This window comes from Schistocerca serialis, chromosome 7 (assembly GCF_023864345.2).
Source record: "Schistocerca serialis cubense isolate TAMUIC-IGC-003099 chromosome 7, iqSchSeri2.2, whole genome shotgun sequence".
Classification (NCBI taxonomy): Eukaryota; Metazoa; Arthropoda; class Insecta; order Orthoptera; family Acrididae; genus Schistocerca; species Schistocerca serialis.
The window spans coordinates 95,213,227-95,237,706 of record NC_064644.1 but is presented as its reverse complement, the minus strand read 5'-3'; the positions used below and the strand labels follow the sequence as shown (position 1 = coordinate 95,237,706).

General features: G+C 43.8%; 1 protein-coding gene across 1 annotated transcript in view; it reads left to right on the top strand.

The window, feature by feature from the left end:
• Positions 1 to 11,539: 11,539 nt before the first annotated feature.
• Positions 11,540 to 24,480, top strand: part of LOC126412344 (small conductance calcium-activated potassium channel protein-like) — a 233,803-nt gene continuing 220,862 nt past the window's right edge. The window contains exon 1 of the mRNA XM_050081896.1: positions 11,540 to 11,652. The gene's annotated coding sequence lies outside the window, so the exon portion shown is untranslated. The remainder of the gene's footprint in view (positions 11,653 to 24,480) is intronic.

Below are 24,480 nucleotides of genomic sequence, written 5' to 3'. Positions count from 1 at the left end.
TGACAGAATGGCGATGTACTTCCAACATGATGGATGTCCGGCACATAGCTCGCGTGCGGTTGAAGCAGTATTGAATAGCATATTTCATGACAGGTGGATTGGTCGTCGAAGCACCATACCATGGCCCGCACGTTCACCGTATCTGACGTCCCCGGATATCTTTCTGTGGGAAAAGTTGAAGGATATTTGCTATCGTGATCCACCGACAACGCCTGACAACATGCGTCAGCGCATTGTCAATGCATGTGCAAACATTACGGAAGGCGAACTACTCGCTGTTGAGAGGAATGTCGTTCGAAGTATTGGCAAATGCGTTGAGGTTGACGGACATCATTTTGAGCATATATTGCATTAATGTGGCATTTACAGGTAATCACGCTCTAACAGCATGCGTTCTCAGAAACGATAAGTTCACAAAGGTACATGTATCGCATTAGAACAGCCGAAATAAAATGTTCAAACGCACCTACGTTATGTATTTTAGTTTAAAAAACCTACCTGTTGCCAACAGTTCGTCTAAAATTGTGAGCCATATGTTTTTAACTATTACAGCGCCATTTGTCACAAAGCGAAAAAAGTGGTCCAACTAAAACATTTCTTTAAGTACTACACGAATAAGTAATCAAAAATTGGGGTTCCTATTTAAAAAGACGCAGCTGATATCCGTCTGACCTATGGCAGCGCCATCTAGCGGACCAACCATAGCGCCATCTGGTTTCCACCTACAAACTAGACAAGTTTCGTTCTTTGTAGCTTTTTCGTTTGACGCTTATTTCGTGAGATATTTGACCCGGTCACGATCAGTGGACCACCCTGTATAGGCCTAATTGCTTCCATTAGAGAAAGTGGTAAGGAATGCTTGTGGGTATATTGTGTGCCTGTAGCATTGCTCAACCAGTACTTTCACCACGAATCTTCTCCTTTTGGACACAAACCATGCTGTGGCCTTTCATCCGTTGACACTCTGTGAAACCATGTTGCCCAAACAGCTCGTCTCATGTTCTCTAAATCTCCTACATTTCTCCTTATTGCTAGTCCATAATATTGAGTCAAAGAATCAATTTCACTTTTTGTAAGACGACCTGGACCACCTATGTGTTTTTCGCCTGACAGTTTTTTTTCCACTGAAGTTTTTACATAATTGTCTCAGCCGAGCTCCCATTCTTTTTTGTACATGCCCAACACATTCAAGCTTTTCTATCAGAGTGTCCCCATATGGTCTGTCATTAACAACAGTAGTATGTTCTTTACAGTCTCCATCCCCAAGATACCCTACATACCTCACACCACGACTGACTTCTGGTCTTCTAAAAATGTTTAGAACTCCTTTCGTTTCCATGTTTCCACTTGGGCCATCAAAGTTCATTACACAAACATGGGTTCCAATAAATTTACTTGAACAATCCTGCTAGTGCTTTATTAGACATTCATAATCTAGTCTGTTACTAGTTTCAATAAATGTGGCAGTTACAACCCCACTCAGAGAAGTATGACCTCTCTTCTGCCAAGATCCATCAAATGCTGCTGCAATGTCTTTATTCTCAGACAAGGCGACTGCTTCTTCTGCTGGTCTTTTCATTGAATGTTCACTTACACCACATATAGCTTTATGTATTAATTTACTGTATCCGTCAAACCTCAGTGGAGGTGGAGGCAAAGCCATCACTGCACAAAAAGTCTGGACAGCTCTCCTTTCCCTTCCAATACATCGCATTTCATAAGCAAGCTGAATGTTTACACTGCAATGTCGACTATTAGTTACTGGTGATGTCATGGTATCACTGTGCATCTTACACGAGCTACAGGCAATCACTAACAGACTTGAAAGACCCTTCCTCGCTGAAATGTCTTCAGAAACATCAATAATATCTTCGCAACTGGAGTACTTACATTTCACAGCACTATTCAAAAGTCTTGACAGCATATTTAGGTTCACAATAACATTTCCGTCATTATTGCTGCTCACAATACTACTAGGCTTGTTCTTATTACATTCAGAAAGCGAAAGCTTACGTCTAGAAGCACTGCGTGTAGACACAGTTTCCGCGGGCGACATTTGAAGCAACTGATGTGTGTTATTCTGTTGTGTTTGGAACTGGTTGCCGTGAAACTTTCGTTTGAGGCTAAATTTTTTTACTCTCGCCATTTGTAGCACAGGAAACACACACACAGAAACAAAACAACACGCCATAACTGTTTGGGGTTAGTGGAATGCTACAGGGCTTCTAACTAGGAGCTGTCCTTCAAGTCCAGTTAGTTGTGTCGCTATGGTGCCAACTGCTGCTCAGATTGCTGCTGCAGATACAGTACGAAGCGCCAGTCATACGCCGAACACGGTGGTCTTCCCTTTTGATTGTGCCACATGGTCGTCCAGACCCCACTCTTCTTTCGACCATACTTTCTCGTGACCACCTCTGCCAGTAATCATGTACAGTGGCTACATGCCTGACAAGTCTCTCTGCAGTATCGCAGAAGGAACATCCAGCTTCTCGTAGCCCTTTTACCTCGTTCAAACTCAATGGGGTGTGGATAATGGCGTATTTCCCATCTTAAAGACATTCAACTCATCACGTCCAACCTCAAAGGTAACTATCGATCACAACCATTACATCGTGTGTTTAAAGCAAACTTGATTTGCATGCTCATAGTGGTGCTACTAGCGCCACTGCCACTCTTATGTGATTGGCGCGAAGTCTCAATAGCCATCATTTTTTAAGTACAGAAACACGCCTGCTATCTTTCGTTAATGTCGCACAACTCCTTCTTAGTGATGCGATTTTTTTTTCGTCAGTGTGTGTCAATACCAAAGCACAATGCCACGTTTACATGGCGGTCGTTTTTCATTTTTTTTAACGTCCCGTCGACAACGAGGTCATTAGAGACGGAGCACAAGCTCGGGTTAGGGAAGGATGGGGAAGGAAATCGGCCGTGCCCTTTCAAAGGAACCATGCAGGCATTTGCCTGAAACGATTTAGGGAAATCACGGAAAACCTAAATCAGGATGGCTGGAGACGTTTTCATTATTCATTCTGAATGTACACTCCACTTTTGTAACAGATAAACATCTCCCATCTCCTTGCTTTGTCGTTATTTTATCAAGGTAGTGCACTCGTAACGCCAACTAGTGGGCACAGTGCAAAATTGGTGAGATTACATTCCGTTCATGCATGAATCATGTTTTTACATGTAATAATTCGGAAAATATAGAACATTGAAAACGAATGAATCACTCAGGTAACCCTGGATTTATTCGCTTTTTTCCTGACGACGGTTCTCATTTTCCCGTGGGTCAAAACATCGGCATAGTTAAATGAATTTTGTCCTGCATTCCCAGATAACAAACTAACTCATTTCAGGGCATCAGTTTAGGCAGTTCAGGCTTTCCAGTCGCCTCTTCCTCTACTGAACTCATTTTGTTTACTGTATCCGTATCCCTTAACTGTTCAAATCCCAGTTCATAGGCATAGCTAATTAGCCACGTATGTTTTCGTTATCTACGACTTCACAATCATAAGTGTGTATTCCAAATTTAAATCTTCATTCTAATTGTAACACAATCCTTTGGTTTTCTTATTTTTCCAAAAATCTCCAAACTGTCCACAAATAATCAGCAAGCTTTGTAATCTGCACCCAGATAATCGGGATTCCGCTATATGTCCAAATGTATTCATTAGTATATTGCGAATCAGGCCTCGTCACGAATTGCTTGTTTCCTTTCCATTTACGATATTCGCGCATTGAGGTCTTACAGTGTCCCTTCACATTTTGCGATAACGTTATGCTACCCGCAGCCATCTCGAATCGTAACATCGTTTTGGAAGGGTTGCAATATAACGGCGCGGTTATAGATCTGAATTTTGATGTTAACATGCCGAATGTGCGCTATATTAATTTTCGTTTCCTTTACAATTTTCTGTGAATATTCTTCCCTCATTTATTAACTGATACCCTGTGAATGGTGCTATTACATTTGTGTAAAGGTAGAAGCTTCATTAGTCACGAAACAGATGGAAATCTTATGGTGCCCAGCTGGTACTAACATCGATTCTGGTAAATGAAGGTGTCCTTGTTACAGCGATCGCCACAAACTGCTCTGGAATGCCCATGTATCAACGTTATCCGCATATTCACCGATATTCACTATTACAAATAAGCTCTCTGCATCTGCGAATCGTAGAAACATATGTCATAAAAGTGGTGTGTGGAACAATTGGAGAACGTTTTGTGGAGTGAAGAGCTATAGTATACAATGTGTGCCTCAGATGAGTATTCTTGGATACAGCAGCTGGACACTGAAAGGTGTGAAACAGAATTTCTTATGGCGACAGTGAAATTAGATGGAAGTGATGTGACAAGGTAAGTTTGTTTCTTGTCTCTAAAACCGACAGCAATAGGAGGTCCTAGATGCGATTATGTAAACAGTTATTTGCCCATAAATAGGATGGGTTGCCTTCATGTGTGCTCACTGTTCTGGTTCTCGTGTTCTAGGGTGTACTTCACATCTGATACTGGAGCGTAGCCAACTTGTCTATTATATAATTCGCTCACCCTTTTCTTGTTCTTCTTTCCTTTCTCCCTCCATTGTCACACTACTTCATCTCTTACCTCCTGTCTCGTTCTTGCATTTCATCTCTCTCTCCGTCTCTTTCTTCCATCCAAACTCCTACGTGATTTACACGAGAACATGCTGTACACTTAACTGTCTTTCCCCGTTTGCATTGCAACACTTTCAAATCCTCTACTCACACCAAAAACGGGACGTTCAACAGGCCTATAACGTCTCCCAGTTACTCTGTAATACCCTTTAAGTCGAAGAAACCAAGATGAAGTAGCACGCCTCTCAAAAATCGAAAACAAATGGCACAAAATTCTCAGATTTACGTTGATATATTTTCTTATTTCTGTAGTTGCTGGCGATGACAGTCTGTGCCTGATTCCAATCCTGGCAATGTCGCCAAATGAAACACTTCTCTCCTCCGCTTTGGCTGCTGCATGCTAGTGCTGTTATCTTCACACTCCAGATCTTCGAAACACACGCGATTCCGATGCTTCACAATCGGCGTTCCAGGATCAGCCCTCTGGACTGATGTGTAAGTGGAATAGTTACTGGAAGAAGCACCACACCCGCGAGACGCACCTCTGACACAACCGATCATTGCCCTGTATCATCACTTACATAAACTCCGACGATGATCTGGAAACACGAAACGTTAGCTCCCTGATTATGCATAGGTTCTTAATACTGACACTGAATCTTACTTTGCAAGTCCTAAGTTTTTTTATACCTGATGATGGCAGTAACCGACACGATATGATAATTAATAAATTCATTAAGCTATGCAGACCCTATTGTTCACAATTTATTCATAATGAACACAAACTCAGTTGCTTCCGTTAACATCACGTACGGACGACTGACGCATCTCATCAATGTAGACTGAGGCGGCGCAGTATTGGGACAGGCTGGAATATCCTATCGGGCTGTCTTACAGTCGACATTTCGGGTATGAGATCGCCTTTTGGGACTATAAAGAATAAGCACATGATGCCTATCTTGTGGACGCTTCCTCCAAGGGGCAGGAATTATTAATATTAGAACGAGATGGCATTGCGATATCTGCTTACATGAACTGAGTTCACCGCGCTTGGGACCATTTGCAACTTCCAGTGCGTTCTCTCACAAACGCTCCTTACACACTAGACGCCTGCAGGACGTACAGTATGCCACAAAATGCTGTGACTTTCAGTGTTAATTATTCGAGGGGTGGGACACGGCACATTGACGACAAAAGGAGGGTAATAATAATAGCATGGGGCTGTATATTTTTAATTATTAGTAGAAATGAAAATCCTCTTGCCTTGCCTAATGTTTAAACACTAGAGAAGTAAAACTGAAATAGGCACAAAAGCCGTTGTTGCCGCTGATAAAGCTTGGTGACACAGGACCCTGATGATGATGATGATGATGATGATGATGATGATGATGATGATGATAAGTTTCAGTGCAGTAAATGATTTGCAAGCTAATTACAATGATAATCGGACTTCATTAAAAATATAGACTGCAAGCTCGACTTCCGAAAACGTAAATGTACATACGATAGTGCGCAATTGTTGTGTCACTAAACTCGACCATTTCCAACTGACTTAATAAGCCGAAGTCATATAAAAAGTTTGCAATTAGTAGAGCAGGATTTTAGTCATTCTTTTACTAAATAAAAAAGAAAGCGTTTTTAAATATCTCATGATTATTTTACTATCGTATGTAAAATGTCCCAGAAACGTTGCGACGAACTTCTAGGGGAGGTGGCACACATCATAAAGATTGAGAACTGCATAGCAGTACATGGCCACAAACGTCAGCAGTAAGAGGTAGCACAGGTCGAAGATTGGAGGGGAAACAAGAGAATGATTCATTTGAAACAATTATTGGGCGTAATGAGTACGCATGGTGTACAAGATGAACACAGCTTGAATGCTAAGTACCCGCTCGAAGTTTGCACCATCAGACGCCACCCACGCCCGACGCCGACGACTCTCAGACACACCGGACGTTTCTTTGACTGTAGCAGCTGCAGAGACGATTCTTCAGACGAGATCCGTTTCAGACCGCACAAAATCGCGACGCATGAGACTTCACGGCTCCCCACAGAAAGAGATCCATTGAGCGTGGGGGCCACAAAACTGATCCACCACGCCCGGTTTATCGATGCGAGAATGTCCTGTTTAAATGCCTACGAACAAGCAGTCCAAAATTAGCAGACGCCCCGTCATGTTGGAACCAAATGCTGCGCCTCACATGTTCTGGGACATCTTCAAGCGAGACGGGAAGAACTTGGTCCAGAAAGGTCTGACAATTCGATGCGGTCAAGCGGGATAGTAAAAGTAGTACGGCACGATGAATAGTCGCCGACCAGACCCGCCCAAACAATTACTGTGATGCGATATTGTATCGTGTGGTGCCGTTAGCCGTGGGGGTTTTCTGGTGCCCACAAATACTCGTTGTGGTGATTGAAGTGCCCTCATCTTCTTAATGACCCGTACTCGTACAAAATTCGATGCAGACCTGCAGACAAACTGTGGCGTGGTTTTTAAAAGGGTAAACTGCCATTTGACTGTGTATTACTACACTACTGGGCATTAAAATTGCTACACCACGAAGATGACGTGGTACAGACGCGAAATTTAACCGACAGGAAGAAGATGCTGTGATATGCATTCACACAAGGTTGGCGCCGGTGGTGACACCTACAACGTCCTGACAAGACGAAAGTTTCCAACCAATTTCTCATACACAAACAGCAGTTGACCAGCGTTGCCTGGTGAAACGTTGTTGTGATGCCTCGTGTAAGGAGGAGAAATGCGTACCATCACGTTTCCGACTTTGATAAAGGTCGGATTGTACCCCACCGCGATTGCGGTTTATCGTATCGCGACATTTCTTCTCGGGTTGGTCGAGATCCAATAACTGTTAGCAGAATATGGACTCGGTGGGTTCAGGAGGGTAATACGGAACGCCGTGCTGGATCCCTAAGGCCTCATATCACTAGGAGTCGAGATGACAGGCATCTTATCCGCACGGCTGTAGCGGATGGTGCAGCCACGACTCGATCCCTGAGTCAACAAATGGGGACGTTTGCAAGACGACAACCATCTGTATGAACAGTTCGACGACGTTTGCAGCAGCATCGACTATCAGCTCGGAGACCATGGCCGCGTTTATCCCTGACGCTGCATCACAGACAGGAGCACCTGCGATGGTGTACTCAACGACGAACGTGGGTGCACGAATGCCAAAACGTCATTTTTTCAGATGAATCCAGGTTCTGTTTCCAGCATCATGATGGTCGCATTCGTGTTTGGCGTCATCGAGGTGAACGCACATTGGAAGCTTTTATTCGTCATCGCCATACTGGCGTATCACCCGGTGTGATGGTATGGGGTGCCATTGGTTACACGTCTCGGTCACCTCTTGTTCGCATTGACGGCACTTTGAACAGTGGACGTTACATTTCAGATATGCTACGACCCGTGGCTCTACCCTTCATTCGATCCCTGCGAAACCCTGCATTTCAGCAGGATAATGCACGACCGCATGTTGCAGGTCCTGTACGGGCCTTTCTGGATACAGAAAATGTTCGACTGCTGCCCTGGCCAGCACATTCCCAGATCTCTTACCAATTGAAAACATCTGGTCAATGGTGTCCGTGCAACTGGCTCGTCACAATACGCCAGTCACTACTGTTGATGAACTGTGGTATTGTGTTGAAGCTGCATGGGCAGCTGTACCTGTACACGCCATCCAAGCTCTGTTTGACTCAATGCCCATCCGTATCAAGGCCGTTATTACGGCCAGAGGTGGTTGTTCTGGATACTGATTTCTCAGGATCTATGCACACAAATTGCGTGAAAATGTAATCACATGTCAGTTCTAGTATAATATATTTGTCGAATGAATACCCGTTTATCATCTGCATTTCTTCTTGGTGTAGCAATTTTAATGGCCAGTAGTGTACATGTGACTACTATCTAGATTTCGGCTTTTATGCCATTATCAAGTACAATGCTAAAAGTTGATAGACCATTATTATGTCATGTCTGTTAAGACAGTCAGAAGCAAGTAAACAAGACTAACTCATGACATTCTTTGACAGTTACATCTTAAAGACGTGTTAATCTTGTTTACCTGGGTTGGATTGCGTTGACAGATATGACATAATAATGGTCTAACAAGTTTTGGTATTGTTCTTGATAATGGCATAAAAGTCAAAATCTGGATAGTACAGAAGACACATGTAGTAATACACAGTCAACTGGAGGTTTACTCCTTTAAAACGTATTGCGTGACTGTGGCTTATTATCATTGAAAACTTTTGTATGAGGTTGATGTCTGTCTGGGAAGCTTCCTCGATAAATGCGCCCACGGCTCCTCCAGTGCACTCAGTTATTCCACACATTAAGAGCAAACTCACCGTTAGTACACCGCCCCATGCTCCTCCTACACTGACTCGCGCTCGAATGAGAAAATCTTCACATTCCTCCTCTCCAGTACCCTCGTGTGCACCACCTAGCAGTGCCTGGCGACGTCTGCGGCCGTGTGTTGCTATGCTGTTCTCAATACTTACGGCTAGCAGTGCCTGGCGACGTCTGCGGCCGTGTGTTGCTATGCTGTTCTCAATATTTACGGCCTGCTCCACTTCCTCTAGAAGTTCATCGCAACGTTTCTGGGACACACTGTGTATCGACAAAATAATACATGACCTTCTCAACCGGAGCCGAAAGAAGAGACGAGCAAGTATTTGAGACAAAATATGAATCAATGGTAAATCATATATCAATTTTTTAAAGCAGTTGATTCACGAAATTCACACATATAGTATTAAATGCCTTAGAGATAAACTGTCTGCGGGATGAATACGTGTTTGACTTTATTAGTAAAATGGTTTTCATAATAAGGATTTTCGTCGAAGAGAGGAACAAATCTCAGTAATAACATCTCAACCCTCTTGTGGACAGCATACCGAGGAGCATCCAAGCATGTTACAAGGAATGTGATGAAGCAACCCAGTGTCAAATGATACCCAGAAGCAAACGTTGATGCGACATATATTAAAAGATTTGCACTTTCGAATAGACTTATTTTGGCTGTAGCTTTGTCCTTATTTCACAGCGTAATCTAGTAATTCCAATCCCAAATAAAGCATGTGTTGACAGAAGTGAAAATTACCGAACTATCACTTTAATAAGTCACAGCTGCAAAATACTAACGCGAATTCTTTACTGACGAATGGAAAAACTGATAAAAGCCGACCTCAGGGAAGATCAGTTTGGAATCCGTAGAAATATTGGAACACGTGAGGCAATACTGACCCTACGACTTACCTTAGAAAATAGATTAAGGTAAGGCAACCCTTCGTTTCTAACATTTGTAGACTTACAGAGAGCTTTTGACACTGTTGACTGGAATACTCTCTTTCAAATTCTGAAGGTGGCAGGGGTAAAATACAGGGAGCGAAGGGCTATTTACAATTTGTACAGAAACCAGACGGCAGTTATAAGAGTCGAGGGTCATGAAAGGGAAGCAGTGGTTGGGAATGGAGTGAAACAGGGTTGTAGTCTCTCTCCGATGTTATTGTGCTTATTGAGCAAGCAGTAAAGGAAACAAAAGAAAAATTCGGAGTAGGTATTAAAATCCATGGAGAAGAAATAAAAACTTTGAGGTTTGCCAATGACACTGTAATTCTGTCAGAGACAGCAAAGGGCTTGGAAGAGCAGTTGAATGGAATGGACAGTGTCTTGAAAGGAGGATATAAGATCAACATCAACAAAAGCAAAACGAGGATAATGGAATGTAGTCGAATTAAGTCGGGTGATGCTGAGGGAATTAGATTAGGAAATGAGACACTGAAAGTAGTAGATGAGTTTTGCTATTTGGTGAGCAACATAACCGATGATGGTCAAAGTACAGAGGATATAAAATGTAGATTAGATGGGTAGATCACACAACTAATGAGGAGGTATTGAATAGAATTGGGGAGAAGAGGAGCATGTGGCATGACTTGACTAGAAGATCGGTTGGTAGGACATGTTCTGAGGCATCAAGTGATCACCAATTTAAAATTGGACGGCTGCGTGGAGGGTAAAAATCGTAGAGGGAGACCAAGAGATGAATACACTAAGCAGATTCAGAAGGATGTAGGTTGCGGTAGGTACTGGGAGACGAAGAAGCTTACAGAGGATAGAGTAGCATGGAGAGCTGCATGAAACCAGTCTCAGGACTGAAGACCACATCAACAACAACAAGAACAACAACAAATCATGTCTAACTTGTGGGAGGTCCAAACACAGTACTTCTACAGCTCTGCCTGCCTCATTGTTTTCTCTTCAGTTCGCTTCCACATAGCAATCATATTCTTAGACGACACTTTCTGTAAGTTGATGTCTTATTTTTCCTGCCTCTCTCTTTACCTTTACCATCCCTTCAGCTTCTTGCCGGAATAAGCACTGTCTTCTCAAGAGGTGGCCTAACCAATTTTTTCTCGTTTTCATTATAGTGTCCAAGAGGTTTCTGTACTCCTCATCCCATCTAGTCTTATGAACACCTTGTTCCTTATCCCGTGTGCCCAGTTAATATCCCCTAGTTTCCTCCATAACCACGTTTCCAGTTCCTTCTGCTTTCTTACCTCGCCTTTTTGAAACGCTTAGGCTTCTGTCTCATAGAAATCGTGCTTCATATTTAGTATTTAGTCAGTCTTTTCACAGTGTGGTTACTCATTAGAGTTTCGCAAGTCTTATCATACTGCCCTTGACATGAACTTCCACGGAACTGCAGGTAGTGAGCAGTTTGGAAGCGTTGGTGAGTCGCATCCCGCAGAGGAAGCATGCAGCCACCGCCGCCGCCGCTTGCGTGCATGTGACCCGCGCCGCAGGGGCAGTGCATGCCGGGCCTCCGCTCCCCTCACCTGCTGAGCTAGCCGCGCGCGCCCCAGGGCAGCCAGACCATCACTCAGCGCCGGCCTCGCCGTGTTTTTACAGGCGGGTTGCGCTGTGTTGCAGGCGTCCTTCTACTCGACGGCGCTCAAGACTCTCATCTCCGTGTCGACCGTCATCCTGCTCGGCCTCATCGTCGCCTACCACGGGCTGGAAGTCCAGGTACGACTCTCCCTCTCACTTCCTTATTTGTGTGATATGAGGCCTCGTTCTCACAATCCTGCAGCAGCCATCTCACATATTATACAGAGCGGTGTTCACTTGTGACGCCAGCACCGCGTCTGATGCTCGGTGGAAACCAGTACTCCTGAAGGCAGGCAGCCATCGCTGCATGATGCTCCAGGCATCTTTAGGACTTTGGCAGTTGGAGTATCGGTTTCAGCCTTTCAGACGAGTTAGAAGCGGTCTTGAAAAGCTGTCCGAGAAAATCATTAAATCATTTAGCATTTCGAATTTTAGTGTAGGTGTCACGTGCTCACAGAGTTGTGGGCAAACTAAAACTGAAAGCTTCCCAAGTAATGGCATTGAACTACTGACGGTTTTAGAATGCTTCAGTCACTACCTGTTGCAGTATGTGCTCGACAGAGACGTTGATCCTGAATTACACTTTTCCAGATGAAGCACGGCTTTGTTCACTGCGATAAATGAACTCTCAGAACAATCAGTTTCGGAGTTCTGATAATCATCAGCCTCGCCATGAAATGGAAACAAAAATGGCTCTGAGTACTATGGGACTCAACTGCTGAGGTCATTAGTCCCCTAGAACTTAGAACTAGTTAAACCTAACTAATCTAAGGACGTCACAAAGTTCTCGCTTCTCACGCCCGGGTTCCCGGGTTCGATTCCCGGCGGGGTCAGGGATTTTCTCTGCCTCGTGATGGCTGGGTGTTGTGTGATGTCCTTAGGTTAGTTAAGTTTAAGTAGTTCTAAGTTCTAGGGGACTGATGACCATAGATGTTAAGTCCCATAGTGCTCAGAGCCATTTGAACCATTTGACATCACAAACATCCATGCCCGAGGCAGGATTCGAACCTGCGACCGTAGCGGTCTTGCGGTTCCAGACTGCAGCGCCTTTAACCGCACGGCCACTTCGGCCGGCAAATGGAAACAGGACTGCAATCTGTATAATGTATTCTTGAACTGAGGACTGATCGGACACACTTTTAAATGAATAACTTTATTAACCAATAATACCTGGATGAATATCCACACAACCACATACGAGGTCTGTTCAAAAAATTCTGGAACATTCGTAATTCCGCGTCAGTGGAGTGTTGGAGCGAAATACGGTTGGCATCCCTGCACACACCTGTGTTTATTGTGTAGCTGCCAAAAGTTTCATTGTTGAACGTCTGTTAGTTATTGTTCAGTGCTGCACTGAGTAGAGCGTTGTGTCACACAGTTTGCGAATTTTGAGATGGCAGAGTTAGAAGAGCAATGCGTTTTGCGTGAAACTCGAGAAAACCTTCACGGAGACTCACTAAACGATGCAGTAAGTCTACGGATATGAGTGCTTAAGCCATACTCAGTGTTACGAATGGTTCACGCGGTTTAAAAATGGCCCAACGGAACTTAAAGATGACCCTCGTTCAGGACGCCCTTCGACGTCTACCGACGACGCTCGTGTAGAGGACGTCAACGAAATTATGCGCACCAATCAAACACTGACTGTCCGAGAGATTGCAGAGGAACGTAACATTTCAGTTTTACCATGTCATGAAATCCTGACACAGCATTTTGGAATGCATCGTGCTGCCACAAAGTTCGTCCCAAGACTCATGAGTGAAGACCAGAAAGACCTGCGCCTCGCAATCTTTGAAGAGCTTCTGGATCGCGCAAATGAGAACGAGGTGTTCCTTAAGAGAATCATAACTGGTGATGAGACATGGGTGTTGAGACCAAGGTTCAATCTTCACGGTCGAGAAGGGTTCTCCAAGACAAAAAAAGCTCATCAGGTCCGGTCAAATGTCAACGATATGCTGGTAGTTTTCTTTGACTTTGAAGGACTAGTTCTTCAAGAATTCGTGCCACAGGGACAAACTGTTAATCGATGGTACGACCGGGACGTGTTGCGACGCCGGCGAGAAAATGTGAGAAGAAAATTGACTGAAATGTGGCGAGACAATTCATAACTCTTGCATCACGATAACCCACCCACACTTTCATCTCTCTTGGTGCGTGACTACTGCACAAAAAACGAAGTCATTGTGCTGCATCATCCTCCGTGCTCTCCAGGGGTGGCCCCTGCGAGCTTTCTTTTATTTGTGAAGTTAAAACGCCATTGACAGGACGAAGATTTGCAACGATAGACGAGATAAAGGAAAATTCGCAGACAGCGCTTCGCGCGATCCAGCAAGAGGCGTACAAACACTGCTTCTGGAAGTGGAATGAGCGTTGGGAGCGGTCCATCAATTGTGGAGTATTTCGAAGGAGATCATGCACAATAACAGAAGGTAAACTCAGAAAAATGTTGCGGATAAAATTCCGGAATTTTTTGAACAGACCTCGTGCAACAGATATATCTATCCTGTAATATCGTCTGTTATGTGCCTACGCGGCAAACCTAAGAGTCGTGATGGGCGTTGGCGTCAAGTCCTGGGACGTTACTGGGCCGATAGTGCCTGCGTATGGTGACTGATATACCGTTGGTGAAGATCACTATGAACTAGTTTGGGTCTGCTGCTTGGAGCACTGACACTAAACTGCTCTTGGTCCCATACAGGAGCTGCTGGTACTGCTGACTTGAGGCGCAGAGCTTAACTCAGTTAGCACAGTCCATCAGTGCCCTAAATAGCCAAGCAGGGTGAGCATCCGTTTGGCGCTACGAGGGCACGTTTCCTTATGTGGCAAAACGGTGCCCTGTTGGCAACGCTTCTTACTGCGACAGACACGTTACCTGTCGGCGAGGTTGTCGCCCCACAGATGCTGTGAAGCCGACGTGTACATCCGTGATAAACAGCCCCGGCCATACAAGGAAACATCCCGGTGTCCGAAGCCGTATGCCCACTTCCTCCTGGCGATGCGGCTGCCCGCACGGCCTACTTGGTGTGCGGAGAAATCGACTACCAGGCGGATCCAACACACTATTGGACCGTTCTTTACCTACCAAACCATAACTTCAGCTGTGTGAAAATGTACGTAACCCTCCTATTCAGAGATCTATCAGCGGCTAAGGAGACGTACGGTTACTTCATCTAGAAAAATGCAAGAGCACATTCCAGTGTCTGTTACAGTATCCTGTGCTGCCTACACACCACCCAAGTACTAAACGATGCAACGATTTTACCGGACATCTTGATAATGCTCCTTTAGCTCGTTTATTGGCTAAAACCGATACTCCGCCTGCTTGAGTCGTGTAACGGACCAGGGTATCACGCAGTGGTCGCAGCCTGTGTATGTAGCGACTGGTTCCAGCACAGCGTCGGACACGACGCTTGCCACACGTTAAACACATTTACAATTACTACTGCTATTTACAACAATGGTTCCTAAACTTTATTTGGTTTCCAGCACTCTCAATACATACGAGGTTTTTCACGGAGCTGCAAGTAAAAACGTTGGTTTGTGTGAGGCAGCTGAAGCGCGAAGTTAGTCGAATTACAGTGAAAATATATTAGTATTATTAATTAGAATACGTGAAACTTCTTGACAGATTAAAACTGTGTGCTTCAATGGGATAGAAATCGGAATCTTTGCCTAAGCGGGTAAATGCGGATGTACTGACGAAAGTAAAGTTGCTAAGGCGGGTCACGAGTAGTGTCTAGCAACATTGGAGATTCAGGTCTCATCCGGGGCTCAGACGGAAACCGTCAATGCACAGTTGTCTGCGAGTGATTTTCGTGACAGGTTAAGAAATGCAATCGACGATAAACAGCTCGCATTCAAGTCAGTATTGCAACTACCTGGTGGAAAAGACAGCTGGAAAAAATCATATAAAATCAGAAAGACCATCGATTTAAAATACAGGTTGTTTTGGTACTACAAATGAAAATACGGTAGTCAAATTGATTGGTGTAACGATGGCTTTTATGTCTGTGAGAAAGCGAACAAAATTATGTTTTAGGTTCTACATCCAATTCGACTTTGTATACAGTTTAACAAGAATTTGGACAAATAATTTTCATGTACACAAGGATTTGAACAAATAATTCATATCATTAACATAAATTTGAGAGTTTTCACCTGACATTTTTACTTCAGGAAAACACATTCTGTTGAAATTATTGTAATTCTGCAGCTTAATTTCTCTTATTTACAGCAACAAATCAGTTCAGACAACATATCAACATAATACAGAGAAACATTCTGCAAGCAGAAGTTAAAATCTGTTTGCATTGTTTTAGGAAATTATGTTATTGTGGGTATAAAATGTACACTGGTATTTATCAGTTTTTTAAATTAATTACTTACTTATTTGTTGTAAATTATTTGAAGGATATGTTGATAAAAGGTTAAGCTCTACGTCAGTACTTGTACAACGTTGCAATTCATTGTATTTCAGCCCAAAAAGACTTATAGCAAAAATAAATAAAAATTGCTCACTCGATAGAACATTTGCCCACTAAAGGCATGGTTCTGGTTTCGAGTCTCGGTCTGCCACACAGTTTCAATCTTCCAGGAAGTTTCATACAAGCCCACACTTCGCTGTAGAGTGAGAATCTAGTATGGTAATTAGAAAAGTTATTTTTAATTCGCAAACAATTTATTGATAAAGTTGGCTATTAACATAGCAATTAATTAACGGAATAAAATATAGTTACATAAAATTAATGGGTTGGATGGGCTTGTTGTCCGGTACACAACTTTCCAAATCAGAAACAGGCAGGATAAATCTACCCCACCATTTCATGTTTCACGTTAATTTTTCTATGATATTCGCTGTTTATTACAGTGACCGCTAAAAAAAAAAAAAGTTGGTGTCTCAGAAATATAATGTAGCTAATCGTATTAATATTCGTTGAGTTTTCCGCTGAGTATCGTATATTTATCTTGTACTTCTGCCCGCAAGTAATGAAGTTACCCGTTTTGAAATTTGATCTTCAGTTACTGTTGCAAGTCAATTGTATATATTTTATTCTTCTTGCCTATAAATGATCCAAAATAGATTTGCATTGTAAGACAGAGCAACTTCCATCGGCAGTTACAAACATTTTTAGTAATTTATATTTTCAGTAGTTGTTATTTCTTCTAAAAGAGGAAATTTCATGCATTAATTTTAAAATTTGCATGGTACTTTCACCTGCAGGGGGATTTATTAAGGTATCACCAAATTATGCTCTAGTTGAAAACATTAGTTTCAAAATAGTGTGCCGGCCGGAGTGGCCGAGCGGTTCTAGGTGCTACAGCCTGGAACCGCGCGACCGCTACGGTCGAAGGCTCGAATTGTGCCTCGGGCATGGATGTGTGTGATGTCCTTAGGTTAGTTAGGTTTAAGTAGTTCTAAGTTCTAGGGGACTGATGACCTCAGAAGTTAAGTTCCATAGTGCTCAGATCCATTTGAACCTTTTTTTTGTTTTTTTTTTTTTCAAAAGAGTGTTTGACGTACTAGTGTTTTTATGTTTCAAGAGCAGCCTTGTTTGGAATGTATGAGGCGATACACTATCCCAGTGAGCCATCGCGAGTGACGGAAGTACAAAAAAGTCGGGTATTCGGGTCCCATATCCTCACAGAGTACAAGAAAAATTTTGCTTTCACTGATCTAATATTTATGTAGTTTACTCATATTTACGACTCGTTGTGAGAATATATCCAGCCCATGACTCAAACTCGTTGATGTGAGTACTTTCCATGTATGATGAACATCCCACGTTTCACGCCTTACACGCCAATGACCATCTGCATGATGGAGCACTAAACGTGATACATCCGAAAAGGCCACCTGTCACTGCTCAGTGGACATACAGTTGCGCAGTTGCGGCATTGGCGCGCAAATTCCAACCTTCGCCGCCGATGAACTGCAGTCAGTATGGGTGCATGAGCCAGGCACCCGCCACGAAGACCCTTACGCAGCAACGTTCACTGAACGTTCTTCGAGGAGACACTGTTGCTGTTGGTAGCCCCTTGGTTCATCTGGGTGGTCAGCTGCTCAACACATCTGCGAAGCCGTAGTCCAGTCTTGTCATCTATGGCCCGTGATGCACCACAATTGACTCTGTGCCGGTTCTGGATAGCGCCATTTTCCCATGCACAGTGCACTTTAACTACTGCAGCACGCGAACGGTTTACAAACTTAGCCTTTCCGCAAATGCTTCCACCCCAGGCCCGAAAGCCAATGATCAAGCCCTCCTGGACGTCAGATAAATCGCTACGTTTCAGTATTACGACAACTGCACTGTTTCCCGCGTCCCCCTGACACGCTTTATATGTCGTCCACTGCTAGTGGTGCCACCTGTCGTCTTTGAGTGGTTGTTGTACGTTGACGTCGAGCATAGAAAGTAGTCACATTAATGTGGCTGGTTAGTGTAGGGTGACTGCCGCGCGGGATTAGCCGAGCGGTCTGTGGCGCTGCAGTCATGGACTGTGTGGCTGGTCGCGGCGGAGGTTCGAGTCCTCCCTCGGGCATGGGTGTGTGTGTTTGTCCATAGGATAATTTAGGTTAATTAGTGTGTAAGCTTAGGGGCTGATGACCTTAGCAGTTCAAAATGGTTCAAACGGCTCTGAGCACTATGGGATTTAACATCTGAGGTCATCAGTCGCCTAGAACTTAGAACTAATTAAACCTAACTAACCTAAGGACATCACACACATCCATGCCTGAGGCAGGATTCGAACCTGCGACCGTATCGGACGCTCGGTTCCAGACTGTAGCGCCTAGAACCGCACGGCCACTCCGGCCGGCGCTTAGCAGTTAAGTCCCATAAGATTTCACACACATTTGATTTTTCTGTAGAGTGACTGTTATGTGTATTCGCTGCTGGCAGGTCTACATACATGCACCATCAGCCACTTTACAGTGAGTGACAAAGGGTATTTCTGATACCACTAAAATGTCCCCCATTCCCTGTTTCATTCCGAATAGCTCGTGGAAAGAACGACGGTGTGTCTGAGCTCCAATTTCTCCAATTTGCTCACAGTGGTAATTTCGTGAAGAGTATTGGGGAGGATGTAAAATGCTGCCCGATTTATTTTGGAACGTGTGCTGTCTGTTATTCAACAGTGAATCTCTCCGTCGTGTACATCGCCGCTCCTGTACTGCCTGGCACTACTCCGTAAGGCTCTCCCGCCGAGTAAAGTATCCCATGACGAGACGCACCGCTCTTCATTTGTTCTTTCCTACCTCTTCTACGAGGGAGAGTTGGAAAATAAGTTTCCCCTGTCGACTGTGGGCAGAGTTGTGTGATATGGGCGAAAGACTACACGGCAGGTAACGCGCACGTGCAAGACACCGGTACACCACTGGGCAGAGGTCGACCGCGATCAAGCAGATGGCTTTGTCGCAGTGCCTGCGCAAAGCGGAGGCCAGCCGCTCAGTCTTTTCCCGGAGCTATAAAGAGAAGATGCGTTTCGAGTCGTGGTCAAAGGCTGAAGTAAGAGCTGTTATCCGCTGTGAATGGGTACGTGCAGTATCAGACACAGAAATTCATAACCGCCTTGTTGAGGTGTATGGGTCAGGTGTGATGTCGAGGCAAATGGTGCGGAGATGGTGCCTGCAATTCAGTGATGGACGTCAGCAAGTGCGGGACATACCGAGACCTGGACGGACGAGCACGGCCACTACAGATGCAAATGTCAGGAATTTGAATGACATGATCAAAGCGAAACGGCCTATCACCATCGATGAAGTAGCGGCAGAACTTGGAAGCGGACATAAGCGAGCTCACAAGATCATCCACGACATTCGTCGATACAGTAAGGTGTCAGCACGATGGGTGCCCCGCCAACTGACCCCGACACACATGGAACAACGCTTGGCGTTCACCCTGGAACAGCTCGTGCGTTGCCATGAATCTGGCAATGACCTTCTGTTTCGGACTGTGATGGGGGATGAAATGTGGGTCCACCATTACAGGCCATCGTATCACTTTGCCGGCTGAGGGGGAAACTTAGAACTTTTTAATCATATAATGAAGGATTTCACGACCGGATGGTACTGTTGTTGATAATTCTTCTGGGTTATATGGCCGTGGTCCATGGAATTCTTCTATTCCTAACGTTTCGTCCAATACTACGTTGGACATCTTCAGAGGTATGGCTGCTCCTGCTGAGTCCTGCCGACTGACGAGTCGGCCGTAGGAGAGCCGCCTAAATACCGAGGAAAGTGGGCGTGGTCCAACTTGCACATAGTAGCAGAGAGAAAACTAGTCAAAGATAAAATGTAACTATCGATAATAGTCCGTCGTAGATAAAAATCACTTATAGATTCTGTAACGCCACTGTCCATATCTCGCTTAATTTCAAGGCCTCTTATTTTCTATTAAAATTATCTTCATGTTTATAAACTTCAATAGCCCCCCTATACAGTCGTGGATAATAGTTCGTGGTGGCACTTAAAACTGTAGTTCCAGAAAACTTAACTACATTGTCACTTGACCGAAGTGCATGTTCCGCAACGGCCGATTTATCTATTTTTCCTCAGTCGGCAAAGACTTTTATGCTCCTTTGCCCTCATATTCACACTTCTTTTCGTAGTACCAATGTAGACCTTGCCACAAGTACACAGAATTTTATACACACCGCTAGATGATAACGGTGGCCTTCTATCTTTAACAGAACGAAGTACTTGTCCTATTTTTCTGGTAGGTTTGAATACCGGTTTCAATTTATGTTTCAGAAAAATTTTGCCAATTCCATCTGTATCCTTACTAATGAAAGGTAAAGACACCGTGTTCTTCCATTGTTGTGTACCATCCTTGTCCTTTGGCCTGCTGTAATTAAGTCTTAAAACTCTATTAATTTCTTTGTTTGAGTACCCATTCTGTTCGAAGGCCTGTTTCAGATGATTCAGTTCCGTATCCAGATGTTCCGGCGTACAAATCCGTTTTGCCCTGTCCACTAAACTTTTGATTACACCTCTTTTTTGTTGTGGGTGATGATTGGAGCTCTTATGTAAGTATATATCAGCATGTGTGCTCTTCCGAAACTTTTCATGTTTTACACTGCCATCGGTCTGTCTCATTACTAACACATCGAGAAACGAAATAGCCTAGTCTTTTTTCTACTTCGATGGTAAACTGAATTGTAGGGTTTATGCTATTAAGATAATCAAAAAATTCGTCTAAGGCTTTTATACCGTGTTTACAAACCACGAATGTGTCGTCTACATAACGATACCAACAACATGGTTTCTTATTTGCTTTATTCAATGCTAATTGTTCAAATTTCTCCATGTAAAAATTGGCGATTGCAGGGCTCAACGGGCTACCCATGGCAACACCATTCACTTGCTCATAAAACTCCTCATCCCACTGAAACTGGCTAGATGTGAGACAGTGTCTAAACAGAGCGGTCAAATCTTCAGGTAAAACTTCCGTTATGTAAACCATAACTTCATTGACCGGAATCATAGTAAACGGAGATACAATATCAAAACTGTCCAGAATGTCTTCAGGAGCCAAGGTTAGACCTTCACTTTTCTCAATAAACGACGTGAATCCTTCACATAAGAATCAGTCTTACCAATGTATGGTTGCAGAAGAGTAGCTAGATACCTAGATATTTGATAAGTAGGGGAATCAATCGCACTAACAATGGGTCTCAGAGGGAGATTTATTTTGTGAGCTTTGGGTAAACCATAAAGTCTGGGACACTTAGCTTCACACCTTAGCTAAACTTTTTTTATCCCTCTGTGGAATGGAAGTAGAAGACTTTATCAACGTATTAGTTTTCTTCAAAATAACAGCCGTCGTGTCTCTTCTAAGTTCATTGTAATGTCCCGCCATTAATAGCTCCAAAATCTTACTTCTGTAGTCCCCTTTGTTCATCACCACAGTGGCATTGCCTTTATCAGATAGAAGAACAACTATCCCTTCGTCCGCATTTAAAAGTTTAGTGGACAGGGCAAAACGGATTTGTACGCCGGAACATCTGGATACGGAACTGAATCATCTGAAACAGGCCTTGGAAAAGAATGGGTACTCAAACAAAGGAATTAATAGAGTTTTAAGACCTAATTACAGCAGGCCAAAGGACAAGGATGGTACACAGCAATGAAAGAACGCGGTGTCTTTACCTTTCATTAGTAAGGTTACAGATCGAATTGGCAAAATTTTGCTGAAACATAAAGTGAAACCGGTATTCAAACCTACCAGAAAAATAGGACAAGTACTTCGTTCTGTTAAAGATAGAAGGCCACCATTATCATCTAGCGGTGTGTATAAAATTCCGTGTACTTGTGGCAAGGTCTACATTGGTACTACGAAAAGAAGTGTGAACACGAGGGTAAAGGAGCATAAAAGTCTTTGCCGACTGGGTAAAATAGATAAATCGGCCGTTGCGGAACATGCACTTCAGTCAGGTGACCATGTAGTTAAGTTTTCTGAAACTACAGTTTTAAGTGCTACCACGAACTGTTATCCACGACTGTATAGGGAGGCTATTGAAGTTTATAAACATGAAGATAATTTTAATAGAAAATAAGAGGCCTTGAAATTAAGCGAGATATGGACAGTGGCGTTACAGAATCTATAAGTGATTTTTATCTATGACGGACTATTATCGATAGTTACATTTTATCTTTGACTAGTTTTCTCTCTGCTACTATGTGCAAGCTAGACCACGCCCACTGTCCTCGGTATTTAGGCCGCTCTCCGACGCCCGACTCGTCAGTCGCCAGGACTCAACAGGACCAGCCATACCTCTGAGGATGTCCAACGTAGTATTGGACGAAACGTTAGGAATAGGATAATTCCATGGACCACGGCCATATAACCCGGAAGAATGATCAGCATTAGAACTTTTTCTTCGGTAGAGAAGTGGTGTGAGGTCACTCCATGGATTGCTGTTTTGTTTCCGGTTCGAAGCGATTAACCCATATTTCACCGCCTGTGATGATGTTCGACCAAAAATTGTCACGATCAGTCTCGTAACGTACGAGAAATTCCTCACAGATGACCCTTCTTTGCTCTTTACGGTCTTCTGTTAGGCAGCTAGGAACCCAGTGGACAGAGTACCCTATCGGTGGACGAGTGTGTCAGCACTGCCATCAGAGACGTCCACTTGTACAGCGAGGTGTCTGCCATCCGTCGACCACTTCGAATGAGAGTGTGTGCAGGATCCAACATTGCAGAGGTCAGAGGTGTGTGCGACCGGTCGGCACGTAAGAGATCGAATAGGTTTGGGTGAATAGTTATTATGATGACAGGCGCCTCGCCCTACGAATCACCATGCTTTTGTCCTCTGCTAGGTCTCCGTAGACGATATGCAAGCGCCTACGAATATCCGCAAGGCTCTCGTTTTCCGCCAAAAGTAACTCAATGGCAGCTCTCTGCATGTAACACACTTCCGTTACAGACGCCATTTTGAAGGTTACTTCAAGCGCCACCAGCTATCGGAACTCGGTGAAACTAAAGGGGATAAAGTGGGGATATTCTACGAAGTTCCACAGCAAATTCCGTAGTTTTCCAGTCGAAACTGGCGGAGAAAAACATGTGTTGCATTACTTATTGAACGCCCATTGTGTTAATATCCCTACAAGTAGTTTTGTGTCATCATTCCACGTTAGGTCGCTCGAGAAGATAACTTCTAGATATTTTACGGTTGTCAGTGATCTGTTGGCAACTGTTAGTTCAACAGCAATGGATTTTCAGAATGAGATTTTCACTCTGCAGCGGAGTGGGCGCTGATATGAAACTTCCTGGCAGATTAAAACTGTGTGCCGGACCGAGACTCAAATCGGGACCTTTGCCTTTCGTGGGCATGTACTCTACCATCTTTTTCTTATTGTTTACCCTATCTTCTCATTTAGACAAGTTTTATCTCCAAAAATAAAATAAACAAAATCAAATCAGCTCCCACTTGGCACCGCCACTTTCACTCTGTCATAAAAAAAAGGAATGAACTAATCCTTTTCAGGCGTTGCTCCTAACTATTCCCTCACTTTTTTTTTACATTTGTATTTTTTTTATTTATGTATTTATTTTACATGATTACATTTAGGAAACTTCTACAAATTATAATTCTAGTAACTGAGTGTTACAACAACAAAGGTGGCATTCAAAGAGTAAAAAAATGTAAATCACCAATGCAATTCCAGCTAAAAAAGTTCTTCAATAAAAGTAACTGGTTCCGTTTGGTACTTCGCCATCGTTATCTGATATCTCCAACAGCGCCTTTTAAGAGTATCTGCAACGAAGGCATTCTGCTTCGTTAGTGCCTCAAGGAAAAACAGCAATCCTTGAAGTAGCTTGTCTCTTCCTTCACTCATCACTGACGAGGCAGGTCGTCCAGCCGTAAGTGTGATGCGGCAGAGAACATTAACCGCAGCTTAACGAAAACACTTCGTAAATAATTTGCGAAAAGCGTACGGTATCTCGGTGTGTGTTCGAGGGCATTGTGAGCATTTTGTAGGAACCACCAGTAATCAAGCTGCTCTTTCTCTCCGTCACTAAAGATATAGGTGATGGTAATTCCTTTGAACCATGCAAGCGCATGATATTTTGCGGCGGAAAAGTAAGATTCGTCTGGACAGAGTAGGGTCTGAGGGTCAATCACATCAGGCGTGACCCGGAGGTAACAAGCCAATATCTTCTGTGTTAGTCGTCAAACTCCGGAGGACTTGCGCATGTAGAACGATGTTCATCGGTATCCAAGAGGTGACAATCTGGGCAATACGGTGAGTCTGCCAGTCCAATAGTCGCTGTCGTGTCGCATATTTTTTGTTGGTGATCTGATACCGCTTCGAACGCACCGTGGACGACAGAAAGGTGTGGTGTATCGTTTTCCACACTCTTGGCCAATGAACCGTAGGGTACTTGTTTTCCACCACGTTACGGGGAACAGCCCGCAGGAGGTTGGTATAAAAATCTTTCGCCTTTGGTGGACGTGTGGTGGGAA